The sequence below is a fragment of the Saccostrea cucullata genome, unplaced genomic scaffold, assembly GCF_032062105.1.
Source record: "Saccostrea cucullata isolate Sc308-1 unplaced genomic scaffold, CSIRO_AGI_Scuc_v1 ctg56, whole genome shotgun sequence".
Lineage (NCBI taxonomy): Eukaryota > Metazoa > Mollusca > Bivalvia > Ostreida > Ostreidae > Saccostrea > Saccostrea cuccullata.
In genome coordinates, this window is record NW_026931568.1 from 44,876 (window position 1) to 57,003 (window position 12,128).

At 35.2% G+C, this 12,128-nt stretch overlaps 1 long non-coding RNA gene across 1 annotated transcript; it reads right to left on the minus strand.

The window, feature by feature from the left end:
* Nucleotides 1-5,674: 5,674 nt before the first annotated feature.
* Nucleotides 5,675-8,958, minus strand: LOC134232993 (uncharacterized). Its single transcript, XR_009984889.1, has 3 exons — nt 8,736-8,958; nt 6,675-6,807; nt 5,675-6,382 (listed from the first exon to the last, which is right to left on the minus strand). It is a non-coding gene; the product is annotated as an uncharacterized LOC134232993 (long non-coding RNA).
* Nucleotides 8,959-12,128: the final 3,170 nt, after the last annotated feature.

Consider the following 12,128-nt stretch of genomic DNA (forward strand, 5'->3'; position numbering starts at 1 on the left):
ACTTTTCTTCCCAACATTAGGATATGCAGATTTTATGTCTTGAGCGAGATTTTCCCAACTTTTCGCATTTTATTCAGTATTATTCTGACTGGTTTGTTGGCTTAACTTAATCTTCTTAACGTTTTCGCATTTTATTCTCAATATTATTCTGACTGATTTCTTAGCTCAAATCGAGAACGGTTGTTCGCGTGTCGCAGTGGTTATATAGTGCCTCTGCTCTTAAAATAGCGAAGCAAGTTGATCTTTTTGTCGCAGGTTCAACTCCCACTGCGGGACGTGGAGACTGGTCCTTCCGATGAGACCGTATAAACCAAGGACCCGTGTCGCAGTACGTGCTTGCACAAAGTAGATTCCTTACTGCGCAATAGCCGTTACTGCCGACTATAAGACAAAATTGCAGCTCTCAACCGACAGTGGTGGCGTCTCCATATGAGTGAAAAATTCTCTAGAGGGTCGTTGAACAATGTCTTAGGTCTTGTATGGTCGTCGTCCGTTCTTTGATGGCTGCTACCTGCCGCTAGCTCAGCTTCCTCATATCTTCCTTTAAGTACTTAATCGCTAACATGGCATTTGCCTGCTTCTCTGCCTCAATCATGGGCTCTTCCTCACCTAATAACTCCGGCAATATGTCGACTACAACATCAGCAGTAGGATTTATCAAAGTCTCTTCAGGAACTAGATCTGCCGCTTCCTCTAGGAGAGTATTCAACATCGTCCCTTCAACATCTTTCCTCCGGAATTCATCCAGTATGCCAGTGAAGCTGCCTGTTTTCATCTAATTAATAAATCCTTCTTCTTGTCGCCGGCGTGGCGCAGTAGATAAAGTATCTGCTTTAGATTGGCAAAGTTAGGAGCCAATCCTAACGTCGCGGGTTCGAATCCTACTGTGGGACGTGGAGACCAGTCCTTCCATGAGACCGTATAAACCCACGTCCCGTGTCGCAATAGGTACTGGCACGAAAAAGATCCCTCACTGCTCAATAGCCCTGAGTGCCGAGCATAGGACAAAATCGCAGCTCTTCACCGGCAAGTGGTATGAGTGAAAACTTCTGGAGGGACGTTGAAAAAAAATTCAGACGGAAAGCTTACTAGCCATTACCACATCAACCGAAACGTCGATTCCCTTGTGCGGTCCATACCATTTTCCATGTGCCAACAGTTCTTTTTTGTTACAGACACACAATCACATTGCTAACATGCATATGGCACCTAATTCTTCACATGTGTCTTGAGAAAGTGTTTTATGGCGTATTTTTTATCTGCTTGAAATGCACAGAGTGCATTGAAAAACTTGTCCCTTTTTCTCGGCCTTGGTCACTTTCCTGATGAATCTGAAATTACATACGAGTAAGTTAAGTATGAATTTATTTTCTCATTCTAATAAAATAAATCCCTTAATAAAAATAAAAGATAAAGTAAAATTAAAAAAAAAGGAAAAGCAAAATCTTAAAAAATTAATAAATAAAGCAGAAGAGTGATTAAAGTAATAAATAAAGCAGAAGAGTGATTAAAGTATCTCAGCGTCTAAATTTTATACGACCCTATGCTGGAAAATGACGGAAAATGCTGGAAATAAACTAAATTATTAATTATGTTATTATACCTCTGCCTCAAAGGAGAGGGTGTATATAATAGTTAATACTTTGTATGGGACAGGACTGAAAGAACGAGAAATTTCTCGAAGATTGAAAATACCCCGTACAACAATTACTTCTGTGATTGATCGTTTGCATGTTACCTCGCTTCCGGGGGTCTGTTGAAATTGACATGGGAGGCCTTGTGAAATTGCAATTGGTCTACATTTTTAAAATCTAAATTACAATTTTATTTCACAATGAAATGGACATACAAGGAATCTCTGTCTAGTAAAAAGAGTATGCCATGGACTTGATAGTTGGAAACTATCGTTGATGCCCTGGCATACTCTACTAACTTGACAGTGATTCCTTAAATAAATGGTTAGACAACCTTAGTCCGAAATATCTGACGTTTTCCGGGCTTTTTTAACGATTTTGATATTTTCCGTGCCAGGAAAACGTCAGAACCGGCGCTATTACCAGTATCCGTTCTTGGCAGAAATTGAAATAATTCCAATCTTAATTTATTTATTGATTCCTTGTGTTTTGATTGAACGAGAACAAATTCAATAAAAAGTTTACACATCGATGAATTTTTCAACCAGAACTACTTTATTGACTCTTGTAAAAACAATGAAAACAGATACTTCTAGTCCGTTTTAGCTAAATTAAGATTACAAGAAACTTATAATAAAAAATGAATGAATGAATTAATGAATGAAAAGGAGATAAACAGGACTGACCGACGGGAATGTAATGTTTATGTCACTGTCGGATTACGAGTGTGAATTTTTGAAATCGCTGATCATGCTGTCATTTTCTCGACGTTCCATATCAGCTCAGTTGGTATCGTTGTGATAGGGAAAAGAAACGTACCTCAGACTCTTGCCTTTTCAGCATCAAATTCATATATTTACATCCTACAGATCCCATATTCTCCCTCTTTGAACGAACCAGAGCAGATCGAGGACGTCGTCGGTCTTCAACTTTCGTCATGACGTCAACATGGCCATGGTCAAGGACGAATGATTTTGGAGAATACGCGTATTTACGATATTTGTTGACTTAAACAACATTCAATGATTTTTCATAAGTTTAATTATTGATTGTTTTGACAAATAAAGTTGGATTTTATCTATATTCATCTTGTATACGTTTCTTTGCGGCATAATGTATTCCTACGCCGTACAAAAGAACGGATTGTATGGCGGCCTCAAAGAGAAATAATTTTAATAATTAAAAAAATTCGTAATTGGAATTATAAGAATTAAACGTTCTTTTTTCAGAATTTATCGATGTGTAAACTCTGCCTTTTTACTCACAAACTTTACATAAAAGTGCTTCGCACTTTTATTCAGTTTGTGGGTAAAAAGGCAGAGTTTACACATCGCGATAAATTCTGAAAAAAGAACGTTTAATCCTATAATGAAAATCGATATACAGATTTATCGTAAGAATATCCAGGTCAAGTTTTGCAATGGGTATGATCGGACCATTTTGCAAAGAGTTTTGCCCCTTAGACTCGGAAAAATTCCAATTATTTGGGGGAGGGGGACATAAGTGTTTTACAAACATCTCTTGTTCATAATAATGTCATTTTACTGTCACTCTGTCATGCAGACAGGGAGGAATCGAAGCTTTAGCAATCTTGAAGATGACCTTGTCCCACAGTTTGTCCTGTTGAGCACAGGCACTCTCAAGAAAGGAAATCATGGCCTCATCATGTTGGGTGTGACTCTTATCCATGATGAATCGCAATAGAACGCACAGTTTGATACAGGTAGAAACGGCTCTTTGAGGCAGGAATTGATTCTTCTTTTCAGAGAAAACTGCTGTTTCTGCCAGTGTTAGAAAGTTAAATTCATCGATGAGGGAACTCCTATCGACTACTCCATCAATCCCTGGAACTCTCCTCCTTAGGGACATGGCACAAGGAAAGAGCAGGTACCGGAAAAGCAGCACCAGACTCGTGAGGAATGGTGACTTAGGTCTCCATAGGAACAGAGGCGTACATCTCCAAAGAGGCAGAAACAAATAATGCAGGAGCAAGAGAGGGAATGGGAGAGAATACAATGTGGATTGTGACCTGGTAGTCTGGTACTCTTCTAATCAAATTCTGTTCTTCTCTGGTTCCTTGGCTTTGACCGTTCACGGTAGCTCAGTTGGTAGAGCACCTGCTTCGTGATCGGGAGGTTTTGAATTCGAATTTGGGTCTCAACTGACCATAGTCGATTAAAAAGAAAAGGTCAGCAACTGTTCCTTCGCCATGCGCTCGGTACTTGGAAGTTGCGGTTCCTTCGGATGAGACCTTAAGAGCAATTCTCTGTAATCACCAAAGTAATTCTGAAAGGGTCTGGCACACATAGTCTCAGATTTTCTTCAAACTTGGCATATAGTATCTTCCTAGGGTAAAACTTATATATATGGCATAATTTTTTTTCTGGACATCCTCCGTTACCATGGTAACAGGGATACAAAATTTCTGACATATAGGGCTAATTTGTGTATGGCAATTTTGCTAAAATCACACTTTTTACACCATCTGTGCTGAACCCATATTTAAGATTAGAACTATGTTGCTGATTTCTTATAAAACTACAACATCAACACTTTCAATGGATATCTTTAATATGTTTAATAATTATTTGAAAATTTTGTAATACTTTGTCAAACAATGGCAAAATATCAACTTTTCGAAATTTGGTCAAAACTGAAAAATTACAACATTTTGGGAAGAAAAATAAAAAATTAGCAGAACTTTCACAATGTATCACCTATTTCATCTGAAGGTACTTGTCACAAATAATGAAAATATTCAAAAACATTCATGGGCAAATAACAACAAATGTTGACTATAATAAAATGAAAAATCATAAAATTGGCATTTCGCCAAAAAACAGCTTTGATGAACAAATCATATAACAAGATATATTTTTCTTTTTAAAATAAAAATTAAAGGAATCTAAGCTTAAAATTTGTAAAATCAATGAGATATTGTCAACTGAACCATAAAAAAATTATTTATTCATATCTAAAGGCAAGAATATGATCATAAATATACCCCCCCCCCCAATTTCTAGCACAATACAAAAATAATAGTCCTCTATTACTGATTACTGCAGTTAATGAGGCTGCATCATAATTTCTAAATTATATGCTTTTATAATATATGAACATGAAACAAAATCCAAAACACAAAACAAGAGGCCCATGGGCCACAACGCTCACCTGACCACTGTGGCTAGGAAATAGTAAGAAATTGGTTTTATTATTGAAAAGTTTAAATCCAAAAGTAAACCTTTGACCAGTTATGGTTTTGCTATTCTTGAGAAGATGATTTTTAAAGAATTTTCCTATATATTTCTATTTAAAACTTTGGTCGGCCATTGTGGCCCCGCCCTATCCCCGGGATTATGATTTGAACAAACTTGAATCTACACTACCTGTGGATGCTTCCATATAAATATGATCAAATCATGGCTTTGTTATTCTTAAGAAGAAGATTTTTAAAGAATTTTCCTATATATTTCCATGTAAAACTTTGGTCGGCCATTGTGGCCCTGCCCTACCCCCAGGGATCATGACTTGAACAAACTTGAATCTACACTACCTGAGGATGTTTCCCCACAAGTTTCATTTTTCCTGGCACAGTGGTTCTTGAGAAGAAGATTTTTAAAACATACCACCAAATTTTCATTAATTCCCAATTATCTCCCCTTAAATAAGGGCATGGCCCTTCATTTAAACAATTTTGAATCCCCTTCACCCAAGGATGCTTTTTGACAAATTTGGTTGAAACTGGCCCATCGGTTCTTGAGAAGAAGTCGAAAATGTGAAAAGTTTAAAGACGGACAGACAGACGCCAGACAAAATGTGATCAGAAAAGCTCACTTGAGCCTTCGACTCAGGTGAGCTAAAATTACATAGTTAGCTGCTACGTATGATAGAACAAAAGGCTACAAAGTATTACAATTAAGACAAGTACTGTTAGCTTGTGAAAATTTTTCTTCAACCTTTGTCAAAATTATCAACTACAAGAATTTTCCTATATGTATTTTAATTAGCAAACCATATCAAATGCAATTTAAAGAAGCTCTAAACAATACATGTGTATCAAGAAGTGATCTGCAGACTTTCAATTAAGGAAAAAAAATCATATAAAGGCATGCGCATTGAGACAATTAGTTCATTTTCAACAAGTACATGTACCTGCATTATTTCTACAAGAAAAATTTTATGAATAATTCATGAACAGAAAACCCTGTTGTTGACTATTGGGAAAATTAATGTAAATATTAATCAATTACTTATTCTTTGTCTAAGATAATGCTAGTAAAAATATTTTAATCTATTACAAATTGTGAAATAAATGGTAAGCAACCATTTTTTTTTTCTATCTGACTTCTAAGGGGAGATCACTCTTACTGTATTAAACTACTCCTTCAAGTAGAGCTCATTAGTGTGCTGTTAAGAGCTTCCTTAATTAAGGGACCTCACTGAGTCACTTAGAAATATGGTTGAATCTTGAGGATTTCCAGTATGGAGACACACATGAATATTCTCATTTCCAATTTCATCTTCAGGAAAATCACTCTGACAAGCCAGCTACATTGCTCCTCATTTGGGAAACTAAATTATTAGTAACAGACATCATGGTACTTTCTAAGGAAAAAATTTAATGCCATATCTCCAACTTTTAAGGCTTCATCGTTGTTTGGAGATTTTATGATATTCAGCTTTGCACTTTACTTTGAACTTCATGATGTTGCATCTCCACTCATATATTTTAGATGACTTTTTTCTACCTGCAGAAGTAAATACAATTTTCAATATCTTCAAATGAAGACAAATATCAAACTGAATTAAATACATAATTAAATCAAATACATTAATGTAAAAGCAAACCCTAAATCAAGAGATGTTTTTCTAATGATCATTATGACAGTTGTTCAAGTTAAACATGTTTTCTTTGATACATGCATATATTATTATGATTTTAAATCATTTTGATCAATGAAAGAGAAATAAGCAGACCATATACTACATGTAGCAATGTGTTTTTCTAACAATTTAGATTTGATTTTTGAAACTGGTTACCTTGAAGAGAAATGCATCTATAAGCTGTCCCAATTCCTGAAATTGTCTTTTCCAGAATCAATTTCTGTTATAGCCATGATTTATATGTGTATATGTTCTTGTTCCTTTTCCTTTTCATCCTCTTTGGTGAATCCTTTTAAAACAAAAAAATGAATATAATTTAATTTTTGTTAAAAATCACTAAATTCAAGATAAAAATTAATTAATTTTATAATAAAAATCAATCTATATATTAATTATTTTTCTGTCAACATGATCAAAAGGAAAGTCATATTATCCTTACAAAAATATGTACAGGTCAAGCACTATATAAATAAGAGATGTTTGTAAAACACTTATGCCCCCCTCCCCCCAAACTGGAATTTTTTTAAGTCCAAAAGGGCATAACTCTGTCTAAAATGGTGCGATCCTACCCAAAACATTTCTTGACCTAGATATTCAGCTGAAAAATCTGTATACTAAATTTCATTTCAATATGTGCAACCTCTGCAAAGAAAATGAATAGAAACTGCAAATAAGTGGAATTTTCTAAGTCCAAGGGGCATAACTCTAACAAAAAGGAAGCGATCGTACTTAAAATAAAACTTGACCTAGATATTTATCTGAAATACCTGTATACTAAATTTCATTTCAATATGTGCAACCTCTGCAAAGAAAATGAACAGAAACTGCAAATAAATGGAATTTTTCTAAGTCCAAGGGGCATAACTCTAACAAAAAGGAAGCGATTGTACTCAAAACAGAACTTGACCTAGATATTTATCTGAAATACCTGTATACTAAATTTCATTTCAATATGTGCAACCTCTGCAAAGAAAATGAACAGAAACTGCAAATAAGTGGAAAATCCAAGGGGCATAACTCTAACAAAAAGGAAGCGATTGTACTTAAAATAAAACTTGACCTAGATATTTATCTGAAATACCTGTATACTAAATTTCATTTCAATATGTGCAACCTCTGCAAAGAAAATGAACAGAAATGCAAATAAGTGGAATTTTTATAAGTCCAAGGGGCATTACTCCAACAAAAATGGTGCAATCATATCCAAAACATAATTTGACCTAGATATTTAGCTCATAAATCTGTATACCAAATTTCATTTCAATGTGTGCAACCCCTGCGAAGAAAATGAACGGAAACTGCAAATAAATGGAATTTTTCTAAGTCCAAGGGGCATAACTCTAACAAAAAGGAAGCGATTGTACTCAAAACAGAACTTGATCTAGATATTTATCTGAAATACCTGTATACTAAATTTCATTTCAATATGTGCAACCCCTGCGAAGAAAATGAACGGAAACTGCAAATAAATGGAATTTTTCTAAGTCCAAGGGGCATAACTCTGTCAAAAATGGAGCGATCGTACCCAAAACAGAACTTGATCTAGATATTTACCTGATAAACCTGTATACCAAATTTCATTTCAGTATGTGCAACGGTTGTGAAGAAAATGAACGGAAACTAAATGGACCGACAGACCGACGGACAGCAGCAAAGCAATATGCCCTCCCTTCTTCGAAGGGGGGCATAAAAAGAGGTTAAGCAGATGACCGTGTACATGTCCCTAGGGAAATCCCATATTTTAATGCGATTTAAGTCATCAAAACGTTTTGCATACAGCGTAATTCTACAAGTTGTACATAATGTATAGACTCCCAAGTACACGTAGATGAGAACTTGTAGCTTCTTAAATTCAAACTACAGAATATTTATTTTTCAGCTGGTGTTTGGTATGAATTTGAATATTTATTACATACATCCAATGTATCTTTTTTTTATTTCAAGTCATAGATTTATTTGATACAAATGGTTTGAAAAGTGTCGTGCTGAAATGATGTTTTACACATACCGGTACACGTGTAGATTGCTAAACAGAACACGATGTAAAATCACGGCTTGGTTTACATGTAGAGGTAGACGTACACGGTAAAATGCTTAACCTCTCTATTGACAGAACTATTTACTTTTAGTTTTATATATATAGGAGTATGTGTATTATATAATATGGCTGTAATGTATAAGGATTTACTGTTATACAAAAAGATTTCATCATATTACCATGATTTTTCATCTTCAAATATTTTTATACACCTGGGTTTTTTTCTTTTCTGAAAAGGGAAACTTTCACTTAATGTTAAGAAGATTACATTGATTGTATAGTGTCTCTTAGTCTTCAGAATTTTTTAATACAAATATGGAAAGACCCACCACTTGCCGTTGGAGAGATACAAATTTTGTCCTATACTTGTCACTCATGACCATGTAGCAGTGAGGGATTTTTTTGTTCAAGTGCGTACTGGCTACTGCCACACGGGACCTCAGTTAGCATCCAAAGGGCTGGTCTCCATGTCCCACAGTGGGATATGAACCTGCAATATAAGCATAAACTCCTTACTTTGCAATTCTAGAGCAGACGCTCTAAACACTGCACTTCGCAAGCGACTTAGAAGTTGCTTTGAAATATAGGCCTACAGCTATCTACCTAGCCAAATCAATTGATTGCACTGGACCTGGTTATATAAAGAGATTGTGTCTGACCTGATTCATGTCTTCATGGTCTGCCATCAACATGTATTTTTAAGTAATTATGTATGTAAATGTACCGGGGAGAGTCAGGACAGAGGTCCCTTCAGGTGTCACAATTTTCATAGCAGAGGAATCTCGGGTTACATGCATGCAAGCCAATAAAATGGAGAAAAAAGTATAAATACTTAGCATTTGTAATATTTATAATTACTTCTTGTCTTCTTATGTATCATATCTTGGCATTTCTTCCTTCTTCCACACTGCCAATCCTTTCCCCGGACCCGCTTTGATAAGTTTTCTCACCAAACTATTTATTTACCACTACAAGTGCATACATATTGTACCTCCAAACGCTAGAGAGTAATCCAAGGGAAGTAATTTGGAAGCAAAAAATGCTTCAAAATGCAGAAAAAATGGATATTCACCTTTGAATTTCTTTTACACATCATTTGCCCACCAATTTTTTAATTGTTTAAATATAACCAAATATCAACCTTTCATGTTTTATTATTACTTAATTTGTAGATGGCTGCATTTTTTTGTTTTAAGTCTGTAAAAACTGATCAAAATTTACTATATTTTTGACATTTTGCAATGCATAACATGACCACTTACGGGTGTAAAATTAAAATTGAACTGTAAATATTGTTGTTTGAATCTCTAGTATTGGATAACAACAATAAACACAAATTTAGATATCTCTGTTCATTTCTAGACATGGTTTTTCATGAAAAGTACAGATTTTCATGATTTACAAAAATGAGAAAGTTTGCATCCCGTTTCTATGGCAACCAAGTTTACAATTCAAAAACTATTTTTAGATTTTATAATCACTCACACACCTGTATCAAATTATGATATAAAAATTTAAATCTGTAACTATGAGTGCCAAAATATTTTGGTGATTACAGAGAATTGCTCTTAATACCCGAGTTCCCGTGTCAGACGGTGTCACTGCAGGCGTTGGCAGGATAAAGATCCCTCACTGCTCAATGGCTCTGAGTGCCGAGTACGAGGGGTTATCAAAAAGTTCGTGGACTAAGTCCATAAAATTAAAACCGCTTTAGGTACATCAATGAATTTTTAAATATCTAGTAAGCATCATCTTTTTTATCGACAGAATAAACAATAAATTATAACATTTATTTTTTAACAAATTAGCAATGATTTTGTAAGCAATGGTATGTCAAGGCGGCGCAACCTCGAACACGACGTTTTTGCGACCTTAGCTTAACTGAGAAAAACTCTATTGATATGAACATGTGACATCCAAAAATCTCGTTTATTCAGGTATGTGTTTGGACACAATTGTTAAATAAACTATGAAATTTTTAATTCATTCTGGAAATTCTATGAAATTTTATCGTAAATTTTACACGGAGTGTTCAAACAAAGAAGGCCTTGAAAATGACGTCAAAAGGGGGGAGGGGTTTCCTTTAACAACATTCTATAAAGTTTTGTGTCTGAAAATACTGGTATAGACCTAATAAATGTTTAAACTGGCTACAGAGAAATAATATACATCCAAAGTACTTGTCTTTTAATGTTAAAATAGATTCAGGAAGAAAGGGGATTCACAGTTTATGTCGATTTGTAGTCAAGGTGTGAAAAATCAATCACGTCAAAAAGTGACGTTGATCATTGATATTGTAGATATTGAACTCCCAAAAGCAAAATATGCTGGCACAATCGAGTGAGGATCTCTCCCATTGTTTAAATCCATTTGTTATATCATATTCATTGAAAGTCGCTGTTCATTCATTGTAAAGTCATATAAACAAGGCGGGATTAAGTCCTTACTCAGCTCCAGAGAATATCATCAAAATAAGTGTATGAGGTAGAAGAAGCGGACATTAAAAACCAATGACGTTGTCGGACGTCATGAAACTAAACGGCGACAGCGCCGGGGGATCATATAATGTCGTTTTTATTTTATAATAATTTGGCAAATAATGAACGTATCAAGCTAAAATTTTCAGCTTTTCTTTATTTTTTGTTGTTTTATATCCCATATAAATTTTGAAAGCACAGACTGCATAGTACTAATTTTATAGCCTCAGTCCACGAACTTTTTGATAACCCCTCGTATAGTTCAAATTTGAAGCCCTTCATCGGTTTATGTGACGTCTCTAAATGAGTGAAAAATTCTCGAATGGGACGTAAAACAACATAGTCAATTGACAGAGCTGGGAGTCCTAGTTACTACCGAGGGGAATGGGGATAGCAGAGATGCGATAACATATTCGGCAAACAGCTCAAAGAGGATTTGCAAGGATTGGAGATTCTGTTAGTTTTCTTTGTTTGAAGTATTGATTCATCAGTCCAATTCAAAGGAACTAACTTATATAAAGTTAACGAAGTGGTCTGGCAATATGAGCCTATCCTGGTTAAGTCCGATTAAGCTTCTTGCTTGTCTCGCAGTGTTGTCGTTGTCGGCGTTGTCGTCGTCGTCGTCGTTGTCGGCGTTGTCGTTGTCGTAAACTTTTCACATTTTCATCTTCTTCTCAAGAACCACTGGGCCAATTTCAACCAAACTTGCCATAAAGTATCCTTATGTAAAGGGGATTCAGGTTTGTTCAAATGAAGGGCCATGTCCTCTTTCAAGGGGAGATAATTAGGAATTATTGAAAAAGTAATGGTGTATTTTAAAAATCTTCTTCTCAAAACCCACTTGGCCAATAAAGATGAAACTCATAGTGAAGTACCCTCAGGTGGTGTAGATTCAAGTTTGTTCAAATCAAGACCCCTGGGGCAAGGATGGGGCCGTAATGGATGAGTAAATTTTACATAAGAATACATCAGAAAACCTTTAAAATTTGAAAATCTTCTTCCCCAGATCCCATAGGCAACAGAGCTGTGAGTAATTACATTAATGTGCAAGTAACCTTATGTAGTGCACATTCAATTTTGTCTAGTTTGTGGCCG